We start from the raw sequence: 16,628 nt of genomic DNA on the forward strand, positions 1-16,628 counted from the left end.
GCCACCCCACCGTCATCCAGAGCGGATCGTGTCAAGGAGGGAAGCAGGACTTCTTCCGGCTGCTTCGGGCGGTATATCGCATCTAAGACGCGGATGTACAGCAGTCGAGATAGCTTCCCTAGCCGCACCCGGAAGCACACCGTCATCCTGCTGCCTCGCAGATCGGATCCACATGGAGGTCGACCTTCATTCCCTACAATTGTTTGCATGCGTTCAAGGGGAGGGAGGGAGACGCATACGTTTACCTGGTTCCGACTCTCCCCAAGTATGTTTGATAGCTTAAAACATGAGAAATTCAAGAGTGGCCGCCATTCCACCGAAACTAGCACACAAATGTTTTCCTAAGGGGCAAACCCATCCCACCACACCACCATGCCCAGTGCACAACGACGTGCGCGCCCAAATCAGCTTTCCGGGGGCAAACACACGGTGGAGCATTGGAACTCAAGCTCCTGCACTGCCCGTCCTGGCCCATAAGACGGTCTGGGCGCGTCGTCCTAGTGCATCGGAATAGCTGGCGAGGTGGGATGGGACGGCCCGGAGCACACCACGGTGCAATGTGTGGCGTGGATGGTGGGCACCGAGGTACGCGTCTACGCACGGTGTCGCGAGTGCCCGGGGCATTACGCACACGTCTTGGGTAGGGGGCAACCGGGTGCGCGTCAAGGCACGACGCATCACCACACGCACGATTGAAAGCAGCGGGGCTCGAGGGCCGGTGAGATGCCCGAGCAGAGCACACCAACGCACCATGGATCGAGGGCCCCTGGGCACACGGCGTCACGAGAGCCCACTGGTGGGCGAGAAAGGCAGACCCAAGCAGTATGCCAGGTGAGCACCTATCTGGCTAACTAGGCACAGCGCCACGAGTGCCTACAGAGCTGAACGAGCTGGAAGCACCCACGCAGTAAGGGTAGGCACACCCACGCTGAAAGGGTTGACGGCTGAGTGGTGAGCACAGAGGTGTGCGCCTAAGCACAGCGCATGGAGTGTCCACGAGTCATCCCAGGAAAAGCACAACCAAGCAGTATGAGCCTGGAGGGAAACGAGTAGCGCGCCTAGGCACCTCGCTGTGAGTGCCAACGGGTTGAACGAGCTTGGCACAACCACGTGGCATGGGTGGCGAGCACCGAGGTGTGCGACTAGGCAGAACACATCGATGGTCTACGGGTCAGCCAAAGCAGGCCCACACCGACGCGTTGGCATGACGCCTTACCCAAATCACGTACCTCAGCCTCGTCCCAACCTGGTGCCCAACCTTCCCAATTATGTTTCATGGCTTAAAACACCTGACATTCCTGAGTGACACCTGTTGGGTGTCAAACTAACCCACATCTGGCCTCATCACGACCCATACCACCTAAATGCACAATGTTGCATCCTTGGGTGCCTCACCACCACACGAAAGGTTGAAGGCAAGGAGCCTCGAGGGCCGGCGGGATGAACGAGCAATGCAAACCCACGCAGCATATGTTGAGGGCCCCATTGTGTGCACCTAGGCACACGGTGCCACGTTGGCCTACGCGTAGCCCGAGCAAGGCAAACCCGCACAGTTTTGCTGGTGGACGCCGAGGTGTGCACCTAGGTACACGGCATCGTGAAGCCCTGCCGGTCGCCGAGATAGGGACACCCAAAATGTACGCCTGGTGTGCTCGCAGGTGGGTGCCTAGGCACAACGAAACAAGGGCCTCCAAGTTGCCCGAGCTGGGAACACCCGCGCGGTATGGGTGGCGAGCATTAAGCTGTGCGCCTAGGCACAATGCATCAACGGTCCACAAGTACGCCGAGACGAGGCACACCCGTGCAGTATGCGTCGTGAGCACTAAGTTATGTGCCTCGGCACAACGCATCGAGGGACCACAAGTCAGCCGAGGTAAGGAAAACCATTGGAGTATGGGATGAGGGCTCCGCGGTGTGCGCCTAGGACCACGGCGCCGCGGAGGCGTGAGGGTTGCCCCATCAAGTCACACCCACGCAGTTTGCAAGGTGGACACCGAGGTATGCGCCTAGGCAAACGGGGTCGCGAAGGAGAACGGGCTGACCGGCTAGGCACACCCACGCAGTATGCCTGGTGGGCACCGAGGTGCGTGCCTAGGCCCACGGTGGGATGAAGGCCAACGGGTTGCCTGAGCTGGGAACACCCACGAGGAATGCCAGGTGGGCACCGAGGTGTGCGCCTTGGAACAGCGCATCTAGGGTCCACGGGTCAGCCCGAGCAAGGCAACCCCACGCAGTATGGGTTGAGAGCTTCGTCGTGTGCGCCTAGGCACCACGGCGACGTGATGGCTTGCGGGTTGCCCGAGCAAGGCCAAACCACGCAGTTTGCCTGGTGGGTAGCGAGGTGTGCTCCTAGGCACGTGGCGTCGAGCTGTGCGACTTGACTGAGCGCATCGAGGGTCCACGGGTAAGCCAGAGCAGCCCACAACCACGCTTTGGCAGCACGCCTAACACAAATCACATAACTCAGCCTCGTCCCAACCTGTTGCCCACCCTTCCCAATTATGTTTCATGGCTTAAAACACCGGACATTCCTGAGCAATACCTGTTGGGGGGTCAAACTGGCATACATTTGGCCTCATCACGACCCCAGCCACTTCAGTGCATAATGTTGCATCCTAGGGTGCATCACCACCACACTCAAGGTTGAAGGCAGGGAACCCTCGAGGGCCGGTGGGATGAATGAGCAAGGCAAACCCACGCAGCATGGGTTGAGGGCTCCATGGTGTGCACCTGGGCACACTGTGCCACGTTGGCCTCTACTCGTAGCCCGAGCAAGGCACAACAGCACAGTTTGCCTGGTGGGCACGGAGGTGTGCACCTAAGTACACGGCATCGCGAGGGCCTATCGGGCGCCGAGCAAGGCACACCCAAGCAGTATGCCATGTGTGCACCAAGCGGTGTGCCTATGCACAACGCAACAATGGGCTCCAGGTTGCCGGAGCTGGGAACACCCGCGCGGTATGGGTGGTGAGCACTAACATGTGCGCCTAGGCAAAATGGGTCGACGGTCCACAAGTCAGCCGAGGCGAGGCACACACGTGCAGTATGCGTGGTGAGCAATAAGCTGTTTGCCTCGGCACAATGCATGGAGGGACCACAAATCTGCCGAGGTAAGGCACAACATTGCAGTATGGGTTGAGGGCTCCGCGGTGTGCGCATAGGCACACGGTGCCGCGGAGGCGTACGGGTCGCCCTATCAAGACACACCCGCGCAGTTTGCCAGGTGGGCACCGAGGTGTGCGCCTAGGCAAAGGGCGTCGCGAAGGAGTACGGGCTGACCCGCTAGGCACACCCACGCAGTATGCCTGGTCGGAACCGAGGTGGGTGCCTAGGCCCGAGGTGGGATGAAGGCCAACGGGTTGCCTGCGCTGGGAACACCCGCGAGGTATGCCACGTGGGCACCGAGGTGTGCGCCATGGAATAGCGCGTCTAGGGTGCATGGGTCGGCCAGAGCAAGGCAACCCAACGCAGTATGGGTTGAGGGCTTCGTCGTGTACGCCTAGGCACACGGCGACGTGATGGCTTGCGGGTTGCCCGAGAAAGGCACAACCACGCAGTTTGCCTGGTGGGCAGCGAGGTTTTCTCCTAAGGCACTTGGGGTCGAGCTGTGCGACATGACAGAGCGCATAGAGGGTCCACGGGTAAGCCAGAGCAGGCCACACCCACGCTTTAGCATCAAGCCTAGCGCAAATCACATACCTCAGCCTCGTCCCAACCTGTCGTTTCCCACCCTTCCCAATAATGTTTCATGGCTTAAAACACCAGACATTCCTGAGGGACACCTGTTGGGGGTCAAACTAGCATACATTTGGCCACATCACGACCCAAGCCGCTTCAGTGAACAATGTTGCATCCTAGAGTGCATCACCACCACACGCAAGGTTGAAGGCAAGGAACCTCGAGGGCCGGTGGGATGAACGAGCTAGGCAAAACCCACGCAGCATGGGATGAGGGCTCCATTGTGTGCACCTAGGCACAAGGCGCCACGATGGCAAACGCGTGGCCCGAGTAAGGCGCACCTGCCCAGTTTACCGGACACCGAGCTGTGCACCTAGGTACACGACATGGCGAGGACCTGCCGGTCGCCGAGCTAAGCACACCCAAGGAGTATGACATGTGTGCACCAAGGCGTGTGGCTAGGCACAACGCAACAATGGGCTCGAGCTTGCCAGAGCAGGGAACACCCGCGCGGTATGGGTGGTGAGCACTAAGTTGTGCGACTAAGCACAAAGCGTCGACGGTCCACAAGTCAACCGAGGCGAGGCACACACGTGCAGTATGCGTGGTGATCAATAAGCTGTTTGACTCGACACAATGCATCGAGGGACCACAAGTCTGCCGTGGTAAGGCACAACATTGCAGTATGGGTTGAGGGCTCCGCGGTGTGCGCCTAGGCACACGGTGCCGCGGAGGCGTAGGGGTTGCCCTATCAAGACACACCCACGCAGTTTGCCAGGTGGGCACCGAGGTGTGCGCCTAGGCATATGGCATCGCGAAGGAGTACGGGCTGACCGGCTAGGCACACCCACGCAGTATGCATGGTGGGCACCGAGGTGTGTGCCTACGCCCACGGTGGGATGAAGGCCAACGGGTTGCCTGAGCTGGGAACACCCGCGAGGTATGCCACCCGGGCAACGAGGTGTGCGCCACGGCATAGCGCGTCTAGGGTGCATGGGTCGGCCAGAGCAAGGCAACCCAACGCAGTACGGGTTGTGGGCCTCGTCGTGTAAGCCTAGGCACACGGCGACGTGATGGCTTGCGGCTTGCCCGAGCAAGGCACAACCACGCAGTTTTCCTGGTGGGCAGCTAGGTGTGCTCCTAGGCACGTGGCGTCGAGCTGTGCGACATGACAGAGCGCATCGTGGGTCCACGGTCAAGCCAAAACAGGCCACAACCACGCTTTCGCAGCATGCCTAGCACAAATCACATACCTCAGCCTCGTCCCAACCTGTTTCCCACCCTTCCCAATTATGTTTCATGGCTTAAAGCACCAGATATTCCTGAGTGACACCTGTTGGGGGTCATACTGGCATACAGTTGGCCTCATCACTACCCAAGCCACTTCAGTGCACAATATTGCATCATACAGTGCATCACCACCACGCGCAAGGTTGAAGGCAGGGAGCCTCGATGGCAGGTAGGATGAACGAGCTAGGCAAACCCACGCAACATGGGTTGAAGGCTCCATGGTGTGCACCTAGGCAAACGGTGCCACGATGGCATTCGCGTAGCCCGAGCAAGGCACACCTGCACAGTTTGCCTGGTGGACAACGAGGTGTGCACCTAGGTACACGGCATCGAGAGGGCCTGCCGGTCGCCGAGCTAAACACACCCAAGCAGTAAGACGTGTGAACTATGGTGTGTGGCTAGGCACAACGCAACAATAGGCTCCAGGTTGCCCGAGATAAGAACTCCCGCGCGGTATGGGTGGTGAACACTTAGCTCGGCGCTTGTGCCCAACGCGTTGACGGTCCACAAGTCAGCCGAGGCAAGGCACACCCGCGCAGTATGCGTTGTGAGCACTAAGCTGTTTGCCTCGGCACAACGCATCGAGGGACCACAAGTCTGCTGAGGTAAGGCACAACATTGCAGTATGGGTTGAGGGCTCCGCTGTGTGGGCCAAGGCACACGGTGCCGCGAAGGCACACGGGATGCCCCATCAAGACACACCCACGAAGTTTGCCAATTGGGCACCGAGGTGTTCGCAAAGGCAAAAGGCGTCGCGATAGTACGGGCTGACCGGCTGGGAAAACCCACGCGGTATGCCTGGTGGGCACCGAGGTGTGTGCTTAGACCCACGGTGGGATGAAGGCCAACAGTTTGCCTGAGCCGGGAACACCCGCGAGGTATGCCAGGAGAGCACCGAGGTGTGAGCCATGGAACAAGGCATCTAGGGTCCACGGGTCAGCCCGAACAAGGCCACCCCACGCAGTATGGGTTGAGAGCTTCGTCGTGTGCGACTAGGCACACGGCGACGTGATGCCTTGCGGGTTGCACGAGCAAGGCACAACCACGCAGTTTGACTGGTGGGCAGCTAGGTGTGCTCCTAGGCACGTGGCGTCGAGCTGTGCGACATGACGGAGCGCATCGTGGGTCCACGGTAAAGCCAAAGCAGGCCGCACCCATGCTTTGGCAGCACGCCAAGCACAAATCACATACCTCAGCCTCGTCCCGACCTGTTTGCCCACCCTTCCCAATTATGTTTCATGGCTTAAAACACCAGGCATTCCTGAGTGACACCCGTTGGGGGTCAAACTAGCATACGTTTGGCCTCAACACGACCCAAGCCAACTCGGTGCACAACGTTGCATCCTGGAGTGCATCACCACCACAAGCAAGGTTGAAGGCAGGGAGCCTCGAGGGGGGGTGGGACGAACGGGCTAGGCAAACCAACGCAACATGGGTTGAAGGCTCCATGGTGTGCACCTAGGCACACGGTGCCAAGATGGCGTTCGCGTAGCCAGAGCAAGGCACACCTGCACAGTTTGCCTGGTGTACACCGAGGTGTGCACCTAGGTACACGGCATCGAGAGGGCCTGCCGGTCGCCGAGCTAAGCACACCCAAGCAAGTATGCCATGTGTGGACTAAGGTGTGTGGCTAGGCACAACGGAACGATGGGCTCCAGGTTGCCCGAGATGAGAACACCCGCTCGGTATGGGTGGTGAGCACTGAGCCGAGCGCCTGGGCACAATGCGTCCACGGCATACAAGTCAGCCGAGGCAAGGCACACCCATGCAGTACGTGTGGTGAGCACTAAGCTGTTTGCCTCGGCGCAACGCATCGAGGGACCACAAGTCTGCTGACGTGAGGCACAGCATTGCAGTATGGGTCGAGGGATCCGCGGTGTGCGCCGAGGCACAAGGTGCGGCGGAGGCATACGGGTTGCCCCATGAAGGCACACCCACGCCATTCGCCAGGTGGGCACCAAGGTGTGCGCCTAGGCATCGCGAAGGAGTACGGGCTGACCGCCTAGGCACACCCACGCAGTGTGCCTGGTGGTCACCGTGGTGTGTGCCTAGGCCCTCGGTGGGATGAAGGCCAACGGTTTGCCTGAGCTGGGAACACCCGCGAGGTATGCCAGGAGAGCACCGAGGTGTGAGCCATGGAACAAGGCATCTAGGGTCCACGGGTCAGCCCGAACAAGGCAACCCCACGCAGTATGGGTTGAGGGCTTCGTCCATTGCGCCTAGGCACACGGCGACGTGATGGCTTGCGGGTTCCCCGAGCAAGGCACAACCACGCAGTTTGCCTGGTGGGCAGCTAGGTGTGCTCCTAGGCACGTGGCGTCGAGCTGTGCGACATGACAGAGCGCATCGTGGGTCCACGGTAAAGCCAAAGCAGGCCGCACCCATGCTTTGGCAGCACGCCAAGCACAAATCACATACCTCAGCCTCGTCCCAACCTGTTTGCCCACCCTTCCCAATTATGTTTCACGGCTTAAAACACCAGACATTCCTGAGTGACACCCGTTGGGGGTCAAACTAGCATACGTTTGGCCTCAACACGACCCAAGCCAACTCAGTGCACAACGTTGCATCCTGGAGTGCATCACCACCACAAGCAAGGTTGAAGGCAGGGAGCCTCGAGGGGGGGTGGGACGAACGGGCTAGGCAAACCAACGCAACATGGGTTGAAGGCTCCATGGTGTGCACCTAGGCACACGGTGCCAAGATGGCATTCGCGTAGCCCGAGCAAGGCACACCTGCACAGTTTGCCTGGTGGACACCGAGGTGTGCACCTAGGTACACGGCATCGGGAGGGCCTGCCGGTCGCCGAGCTAAGCACACCCAAGCAGTATGCCATGTGTGCACTAAGGTGTGTGGCTAGGCACAACGCAACGAAGGGATCCAGGTTGCTCGAGATGAGAACACCCGCTCGGTATGGGTGGTGAGCACTAAAGCCGAGCGCCTGGGCACAATGCGTCCACGGCATAAGAGTCAGCCGAGGCAAGGCAAACCCATGCAGTATGCGTGGTGAGCACTAAGCTGTTTGCCTCGGCGCAACGCATCGAAGGACCACAAGTCTGCTGACGTAAGGCACAACATTGCTGTGTGGGTTGAGGGATCCGCGGTGTGCGTCGAGGCACAAGGTGCCGCAAAGGCATACGGGTTGCCCCATCAAGGCACACCCACGCCATTCGCCGGGTGGGCACCAAGGTGTGCGCCTAGGCATCGCGAAGGAGTACGGGCTGACCGCCTAGGCACACCCACACAGTGTGCCTGGTGGTCACCGAGGTGTGTGCTTAGGCCCTCGGTGGGATGAAGGCCAACGGTTTGCCTGAGCTGAGAACACCCGCGAGGTATGCCAGGTGGGCACTGAGGTGTGCGTCATGGAACAACGCATCTAGGGTCCATAGGTCAGCCCGAACAAGGCAACCCCACGAAGTTTGGGTGGAGGGCTTCATCGTGAGCGCCTAGGCACACGACGACGTGATGGCTTGCAGGTTGCCCGAGCAAGGCACAACCACGCAGTTTGCCAGGTGGGCAACGAGCTGTGCGACTTGACAGAGCGCATCGAGGGTCCACAGGTAAGCCAGAGCGGGCCAGACCCACGCTTTGGCAGCACGCCTAGCTCAAATCACATACCTCAGCCTCGTCCCAACCTGTTGCCCACCCTTCCCAATTATGTTTCATAGCTTAAAACACCAGACTTTCCTGAGTGACTTCTGGTGGGGGTCAAACTAGCATACATTTGGCCTCAACACGACCCAAGCCACCTCAGTGCACAATGTTGCATCCTGGAGTGCATCACCACCACACGCAAGGTTGAAGGCAGGGAGCCTAGAGGGCAGGTGGGACGAACGAGCTAGGCAAACCCACGCAAGATGGGTTGAAAGCTCCATGGTGTGCACCTAGGCACACGGTGCCAAGATGGCATTCGCGTAGCCCGAGCAAGGCACACCTGCACAGTTTGCCTGGTGGACACCGAGGTGTGCACCTAGGTACACGGCATCGAGAGGGCCTGCCGGTCGCCGAGCTAAGCACACCCAAGCAGTATGCCATGTGTGCACTAAGGTGTGTGGCTAGGCACAACGCAACGATGGGCTCCAGGTTGCCCGAGATGAGAACACCCGCTCGGTATGGGTGGTGAGCACCGAGCCGAGCGCCTGGGCACAATGCGTACCCGGCATACAAGTCAGCCGAGGCAAGGCACACCCAGGCAGTATGCGTGGTGAGCACTAAGCTGTTTGCCTTGGCGCAACGCATCGAGGGACCACAAGTCTGCTGACGTGAGGCACAACATTGCAGTATGGGTTAAGGGATCCGTGGTGTGTGCCTAGGCACAGGGTGCCGCGGAGGCATACGGGTTGCCCCAGCAAGGCTCACCCACGCAGTTCGCCAGGTGGGCACCAAGGTGTGCGCCAAGGCAATAGGCATCGCGAAGGAGTACGGGCTGACCGGCCAGGCACACCCACTCAGTATGCCTGGTGGTCACCGAGGTGTGTGCCTAGGCCCTCGGTGGGATGAAGGCCAACGGGTTGCCTGAGCTGAAAACACCCGCGAGGTATGCCAGGTGGGCACTGAGGTGTGCGTCATGGAACAGCGCATCTAGGGTCCATAGGTCAGCCCGAACAAGGCAACCCCACGAAGTTTAGGTTGGGGGCTTCATCGTGTGTGCCTAGGCACACGGCGACGTGATGGCTTGAAGTTTGCCCGAGCAAGGCACAACCACGCAGTTTGCCAGGGGGGCAGCGAGGTGTGCTCTTATGCACGTGGGGACGAGCTGTGCGACTTGACAGAGCGCATCGAGGGTCCACAGGTAAGCCAGAGAAGGACACACCCACGCATTGGCAGCACGCCTAGCTCAAATCACATACCTCAGCCTCGTCCCAACCTGTTGCCCACCCTTCCCAATTATGTTTCATAGCTTAAAACGCCAGACTTTCCTGAGTGACTTCTGGTGGGGGTCAAACTAGCATACATTTGGCCTCAACAAGACCCAAGCCACCTCAGTGCACAATGTTGCATCCTGGAGTGCATCACCACCACACGCAAGGTTGAAGGCAGGGAGCCTAGAGGGCAGGTGGGACGAACGAGCTAGGCAAACCCACGCAAGATGGGTTGAAAGCTCCATGGTGTGCACCTAGGCACACGGTGCCAAGATGGCATTCGCGTAGCCCGAGCAAGGCACACCTGCACAGTTTGCCTGGTGGACACCGAGGTGTGCACCTAGGTACACGGCATCGAGAGGGCCTGCCGGTCGCCGAGCTAAGCACACCCAAGCAGTATGCCATGTGTGCACTAAGGTGTGTGGCTAGGCACAACGCAACGATGGGCTCCAGGTTGCCCGAGATGAGAACACCCGCTCGGTATGGGTGGTGAGCACCGAGCCGAGCGCCTGGGCACAATGCGTACCCGGCATACAAGTCAGCCGAGGCAAGGCACACCCAGGCAGTATGCGTGGTGAGCACTAAGCTGTTTGCCTTGACGCAACGCATCGAGGGACCACAAGTCTGCTGACGTGAGGCACAACATTGCAGTATGGGTTAAGGGATCCGTGGTGTGTGCCTAGGCACAGGGTGCCGCGGAGGCATACGGGTTGCCCCAGCAAGGCTCACCCACGCAGTTCGCCAGGTGGGCACCAAGGTGTGCGCCAAGGCAATAGGCATCGCGAAGGAGTACGGGCTGACCGGCCAGGCACACCCACTCAGTATGCCTGGTGGTCACCGAGGTGTGTGCCTAGGCCCTCGGTGGGATGAAGGCCAACGGGTTGCCTGAGCTGAAAACACCCGCGAGGTATGCCAGGTGGGCACTGAGGTGTGCGTCATGGAACAGCGCATCTAGGGTCCATAGGTCAGCCCGAACAAGGCAACCCCACGAAGTTTAGGTTGGGGGCTTCATCGTGTGTGCCTAGGCACACGGCGACGTGATGGCTTGAAGTTTGCCCGAGCAAGGCACAACCACGCAGTTTGCCAGGGGGGCAGCGAGGTGTGCTCTTATGCACGTGGGGACGAGCTGTGCGACTTGACAGAGCGCATCGAGGGTCCACAGGTAAGCCAGAGAAGGACACACCCACGCATTGGCAGCACGCCTAGCTCAAATCACATACCTCAGCCTCGTCCCAACCTGTTGCCCACCCTTCCCAATTATGTTTCATAGCTTAAAACCCCAGACATTCCTGAGTGACTTCTGGTGGGGGTCAAACTAGCATACATTTGGCCTCAACACGACCCAAGCCACCTCAGTGCACAATGTTGCATCCTGGAGTGCATCACCACCACACGCAAGGTTGAAGGCAGGGAGCCTAGAGGGCAGGTGGGACGAACGAGCTAGGCAAACCCACGCAAGATGGGTTGAAAGCTCCATGGTGTGCACCTAGGCACACGGTGCCAAGATGGCATTCGCGTAGCCCGAGCAAGGCACACCTGCACAGTTTGCCTGGTGGACACCGAGGTGTGCACCTAGGTACACGGCATCGAGAGGGCCTGCCGGTCGCCGAGCTAAGCACACCCAAGCAGTATGCCATGTGTGCACTAAGGTGTGTGGCTAGGCACAACGCAACGATGGGCTCCAGGTTGCCCGAGATGAGAACACCCGCTCGGTATGGGTGGTGAGCACCGAGCCGAGCGCCTGGGCACAATGCGTACCCGGCATACAAGTCAGCCGAGGCAAGGCACACCCAGGCAGTAGGCGTGGTGAGCACTAAGCTGTTTGCCTTGGCGCAACGCATCGAGGGACCACAAGTCTGCTGACGTGAGGCACAACATTGCAGTATGGGTTGAGGGATCCGTGGTGTGTGCCTAGGCACAGGGTGCCGCGGAGGCATACGGGTTGCCCCAGCAAGGCTCACCCACGCAGTTCGCCAGGTGGGCACCAAGGTGTGCGCCAAGGCAAAAGGCATCGCGAAGGAGTACGGGCTGACCGGCCAGGCACACCCACTCAGTATGCCTGGTGGTCACCGAGGTGTGTGCCTAGGCCCTCGGTGGGATGAAGGCCAACGGGTTGCCTGAGCTGAAAACACCCGCGAGGTATGCCAGGTGGGCACTGAGGTGTGCGTCATGGAACAGCGCATCTAGGGTCCATAGGTCAGCCCGAACAAGGCAACCCCACGAAGTTTAGGTTGGGGGCTTCATCGTGTGTGCCTAGGCACACGGCGACGTGATGGCTTGAAGTTTGCCCGAGCAAGGCACAACCACGCAGTTTGCCAGGGGGGCAGCGAGGTGTGCTCTTATGCACGTGGGGACGAGCTGTGCGACTTGACAGAGCGCATCGAGGGTCCACAGGTAAGCCAGAGAAGGACACACCCACGCATTGGCAGCACGCCTAGCTCAAATCACATACCTCAGCCTCGTCCCAACCTGTTGCCCACCCTTCCCAATTATGTTTCATAGCTTAAAACACCAGACATTCCTGAGTGACTTCTGGTGGGGGTCAAACTAGCATACATTTGGCCTCAACACGACCCAAGCCACCTCAGTGCACAATGTTGCATCCTGGAGTGCATCACCACCACACGCAAGGTTGAAGGCAGGGAGCCTAGAGGGCAGGTGGGACGAACGAGCTAGGCAAACCCACGCAAGATGGGTTGAAAGCTCCATGGTGTGCACCTAGGCACACGGTGCCAAGATGGCATTCGCGTAGCCCGAGCAAGGCACACCTGCACAGTTTGCCTGGTGGACACCGAGGTGTGCACCTAGGTACACGGCATCGAGAGGGCCTGCCGGTCGCCGAGCTAAGCACACCCAAGCAGTATGCCATGTGTGCACTAAGGTGTGTGGCTAGGCACAACGCAACGATGGGCTCCAGGTTGCCCGAGATGAGAACACCCGCTCGGTATGGGTGGTGAGCACCGAGCCGAGCGCCTGGGCACAATGCGTACCCGGCATACAAGTCAGCCGAGGCAAGGCACACCCAGGCAGTATGCGTGGTGAGCACTAAGCTGTTTGCCTTGGCGCAACGCATCGAGGGACCACAAGTCTGCTGACGTGAGGCACAACATTGCAGTATGGGTTGAGGGATCCGTGGTGTGTGCCTAGGCACAGGGTGCCGCGGAGGCATACGGGTTGCCCCAGCAAGGCTCACCCACGCAGTTCGCCAGGTGGGCACCAAGGTGTGCGCCAAGGCAAAAGGCATCGCGAAGGAGTACGGGCTGACCGGCCAGGCACACCCACTCAGTATGCCTGGTGGTCACCGAGGTGTGTGCCTAGGCCCTCGGTGGGATGAAGGCCAACGGGTTGCCTGAGCTGAAAACACCCGCGAGGTATGCCAGGTGGGCACTGAGGTGTGCGTCATGGAACAGCGCATCTAGGGTCCATAGGTCAGCCCGAACAAGGCAACCCCACGAAGTTTAGGTTGAGGGCTTCATCGTGTGTGCCTAGGCACACGGCGACGTGATGGCTTGAGGTTTGCCCGAGCAAGGCACAACCACGCAGTTTGCCAGGGGGGCAGCGAGGTGTGCTCTTATGCACGTGGCGACGAGCTGTGCGACTTGACAGAGCGCATCGAGGGTCCACAGGTAAGCAAGAGAAGGACACACCCACGCATTGGCAGCACGCCTAGCTCAAATCACATACCTCAGCCTCGTCCCAACCTGTTGCCCACCCTTCCCAATTATGTTTCATAGCTTAAAACACCAGACATTCCTGAGTGACTTCTGGTGGGGGTCAAACTAGCATACATTTGGCCTCAACACGACCCAAGCCACCTCAGTGCACAATGTTGCATCCTGGAGTGCATCACCACCACACGCAAGGTTGAAGGCAGGGAGCCTAGAGGGCAGGTGGGACGAACGAGCTAGGCAAACCCACGCAAGATGGGTTGAAAGCTCCATGGTGTGCACCTAGGCACACGGTGCCAAGATGGCATTCGAGTAGCCCGAGCAAGGCAGACCTGCACAGTTTGCCTGGTGGACACCGAGGTGTGAACCTAGGTACACGACGTCGGGAGGGCCTGCCGGTCGCCGAGCTAAGCACACCCAAGCAGTATGCCATGTGTGCACTATGGTGTGTCGCTAGGCAGAACGCAACAATGGGCTCCAGGTTGCCCGAGATGAGAACACCCAATCGGCATGGGTGGTGAGCACTACGCACAGCGCCTGGGCACAATGCGTCCACGGCATACAAGTCAGCCGAGGCAATGCACACCCATGCAGTATGCGTGGTGAGCACTAAGCTGTTTGCCTCGGCGCAACGCAACGAGGGACCACAAGTCTACTGACGTAAGGCACAACATTGCAGTATGGGTTGAGGGATCCGCGGTGTGTGCTTAGGCACAAGGTGCCACGGAGGCATACGGGTTGCCCCATCAAGGCACACCCACGCAGTTTGCCTTCCGTGCCACGGAGGCATACGGGTTGCCCCATCAAGGCACACCCACGCAGTTTGCCTGAAGGGCACCAAGGTGTGCCGCTAGGCAAAAGGCATCGCGAAGGAGTACGGGCTGACTGGCTAGGCACACCCACGCAGTTTGCCTGGTGGTCACCGAGGTGTGTACCTAGGCTCTCGGTGGGATGAAGGCCAACGGGTTGCCTGAGCTGAGAACACCGGCGAGGTATGCCAGGTGGGCACTGAGGTGTGCGTCATGGAACAGCGCATCTAGGGTCCATAGGTCGGCCCGAACAAGGCAACCTTACGTAGTTTGGGTTGAGCTCTTCATCGTGTGCGCCTAGGCACACGGCGACGTGATGGCTTGCAGGTTGCCCGAACAAGGCACAACCACGCAGTTTGCCAGGTGGGCAGCGAGGTGTGCTCCTATGCACGTGGCGACGAGCTGTGCGACTTAACAGAGCACATCTAGGCAGCATGCCTAGCACAAATCACATACCTCAGCCTCGTCCCAACCTGTTTCCCACCCTTCCCAATTATGTTTCATGGCTTAAAACAACAGACATTCATGAGTGACACCTGTTGGGGGTCAAACTAGCATATATTTGGCCTCAACACGACCCAAACCACCTCAGTGCACAATGTTGCATCTTGGAGTGCATCACCACCACACGCAAGGTTGAAGGCAAGGAGGCTCCAGGGCCGGTGGGATGAACGAGCTAGGCAAAACCACGTAGCATGGGTTGAGGGCTCCATGGTGTGCACCTAGGCACATGGTGCAACGATGGCATAAGCGTAGCCCGAGCAAGGTACACCAGCACAGTTTGCCTGGTGGACACCGAGGTGTGCACCTAGGTACACGGCATCGCGAGGGCCTGTCAGTCGCCGAGCTAGGCACACCCAAGCAATATGCCATACGTGCACCAAGGTGTGTGCCTAGGCACAACGCAACAATGGCCTCCAGGTTGCCCGAGATGAGAACACCCGCGCAGTATGGGTGGTGAGCACTAAGCCGAGCGCCTGGGCACAATGCGTCCACGACATACAAGTCAGTCGAGGCAAGGCACACCCATGCAGTATGCGTGGTGAGCACTAAGCTGTTTGCCTCGGCGAAACGCATCGAGGGACCACAAGTCTGCTGAGGAAGGGCGCAACATTACCGTATGGGTTGAGGGCTCCGCGGTGAGCGCCTAGGCACACGGTGCCGCGGAGGCTTACGGGTTGCCCCATCAAGACACACCCACGTAGTTTGCAAGTTGGGCACCGAGGTGATTGTCAAGGCAAAAGGCGTCGCGAAGGAGTACAGCCTGACTGGCTGGGCAGACCCACGTAGTATGCCTGAAGGGGCACCGGGGTGTGCTAGGGCAGACCCACGCGGTATGTCTGAAGGGGAATCGAGTTGGGCGTCGAGTCCCACCGTGCCGCGAGTGCCTCCGGCTAGCCCGAGTGGGCCGCGGGTGGACGGACGACGGGACTCGGGGAGGGGCGGCTCGAGACGGGTCCATCGAAGGCAACTTGAGGGGGCCTCCCCATCCCCCTCAAGTATGTTTTAAGGCTTAAAACACGAGAATTTCCTGGGTGGCACCTGATGGGGCAGAACTGGCATACGGTCCCCCCGTGCACTACCCCCACCACCTGGTTGCACCGCGATGCCTGCCTGGGTGCATCACCACAGGCAAGGCCGAAGGCATGGGGCCTCGGCGGGATGCCCGAGCTAGGAAGACCCACGCACCATGGTCGGCGGGCATCGGGTTGGGCGTCGAGTCCCACCGTGCCGCGAGTGCCTCCGGCTAGCCCGAGCATGGCGCACCCGCGCCGTGTGGGTCGAGGTCCCCGCGGTGGACTGCGGGTTGTGGGCAGACTCGAGCTCGGTGAACCCACCGCGGTGCGCGCGTGCGTGCGTCGTGCCAAAGTGCCTAAGTGCCGTGTGCCGTGTGCGCTTTGCGCGTCGCGTGCGTGCGCGCGCGCGTGTGCGCGCGCGGTTTTTTTATGGCCGTTTTGCGGCTCCCGGTCCGGCCACGGGGTGCTGAGATGGGTCATAGCGGGTCGCGGGTGGACGGACGACGGGACTCGGGGAGGGGCGGCTCGAGACGGGTCCATCGAAGGCAACTTGAGGGGGCCTCCCCATCCCCCTCAAGTATGTTTTAAGGCTTAAAACACGAGAATTTCCTGGGTGGCACCTGATGGGGCAGAACTGGCATACGGTCCCCCCGTGCACTACCCCCACCACCTGGTTGCACCGCGATGCCTGCCTGGGTGCATCACCACAGGCAAGGCCGAAGGCATGGGGCCTCGGCGGGATGCCCGAGCTAGGAAGACCCACGCACCATGGTCGGCGGGCATCGGGTTGGGCGTCGAGTCCCA

The 16,628-nt window shown here is 59.9% G+C and overlaps 1 pseudogene; it reads left to right on the top strand.

The window, feature by feature from the left end:
- Positions 1-751: 751 nt before the first annotated feature.
- LOC148783652 (uncharacterized) overlaps positions 752-16,628 on the top strand; it is a 20,906-nt pseudogene continuing 5,029 nt past the window's right edge.

This window comes from Amborella trichopoda, chromosome 1, assembly GCF_054954075.1.
Source record: "Amborella trichopoda isolate Santa Cruz 75 chromosome 1, AtrichopodaSantaCruz75HAP2 v2.0, whole genome shotgun sequence".
Taxonomy (NCBI): domain Eukaryota; kingdom Viridiplantae; phylum Streptophyta; class Magnoliopsida; order Amborellales; family Amborellaceae; genus Amborella; species Amborella trichopoda.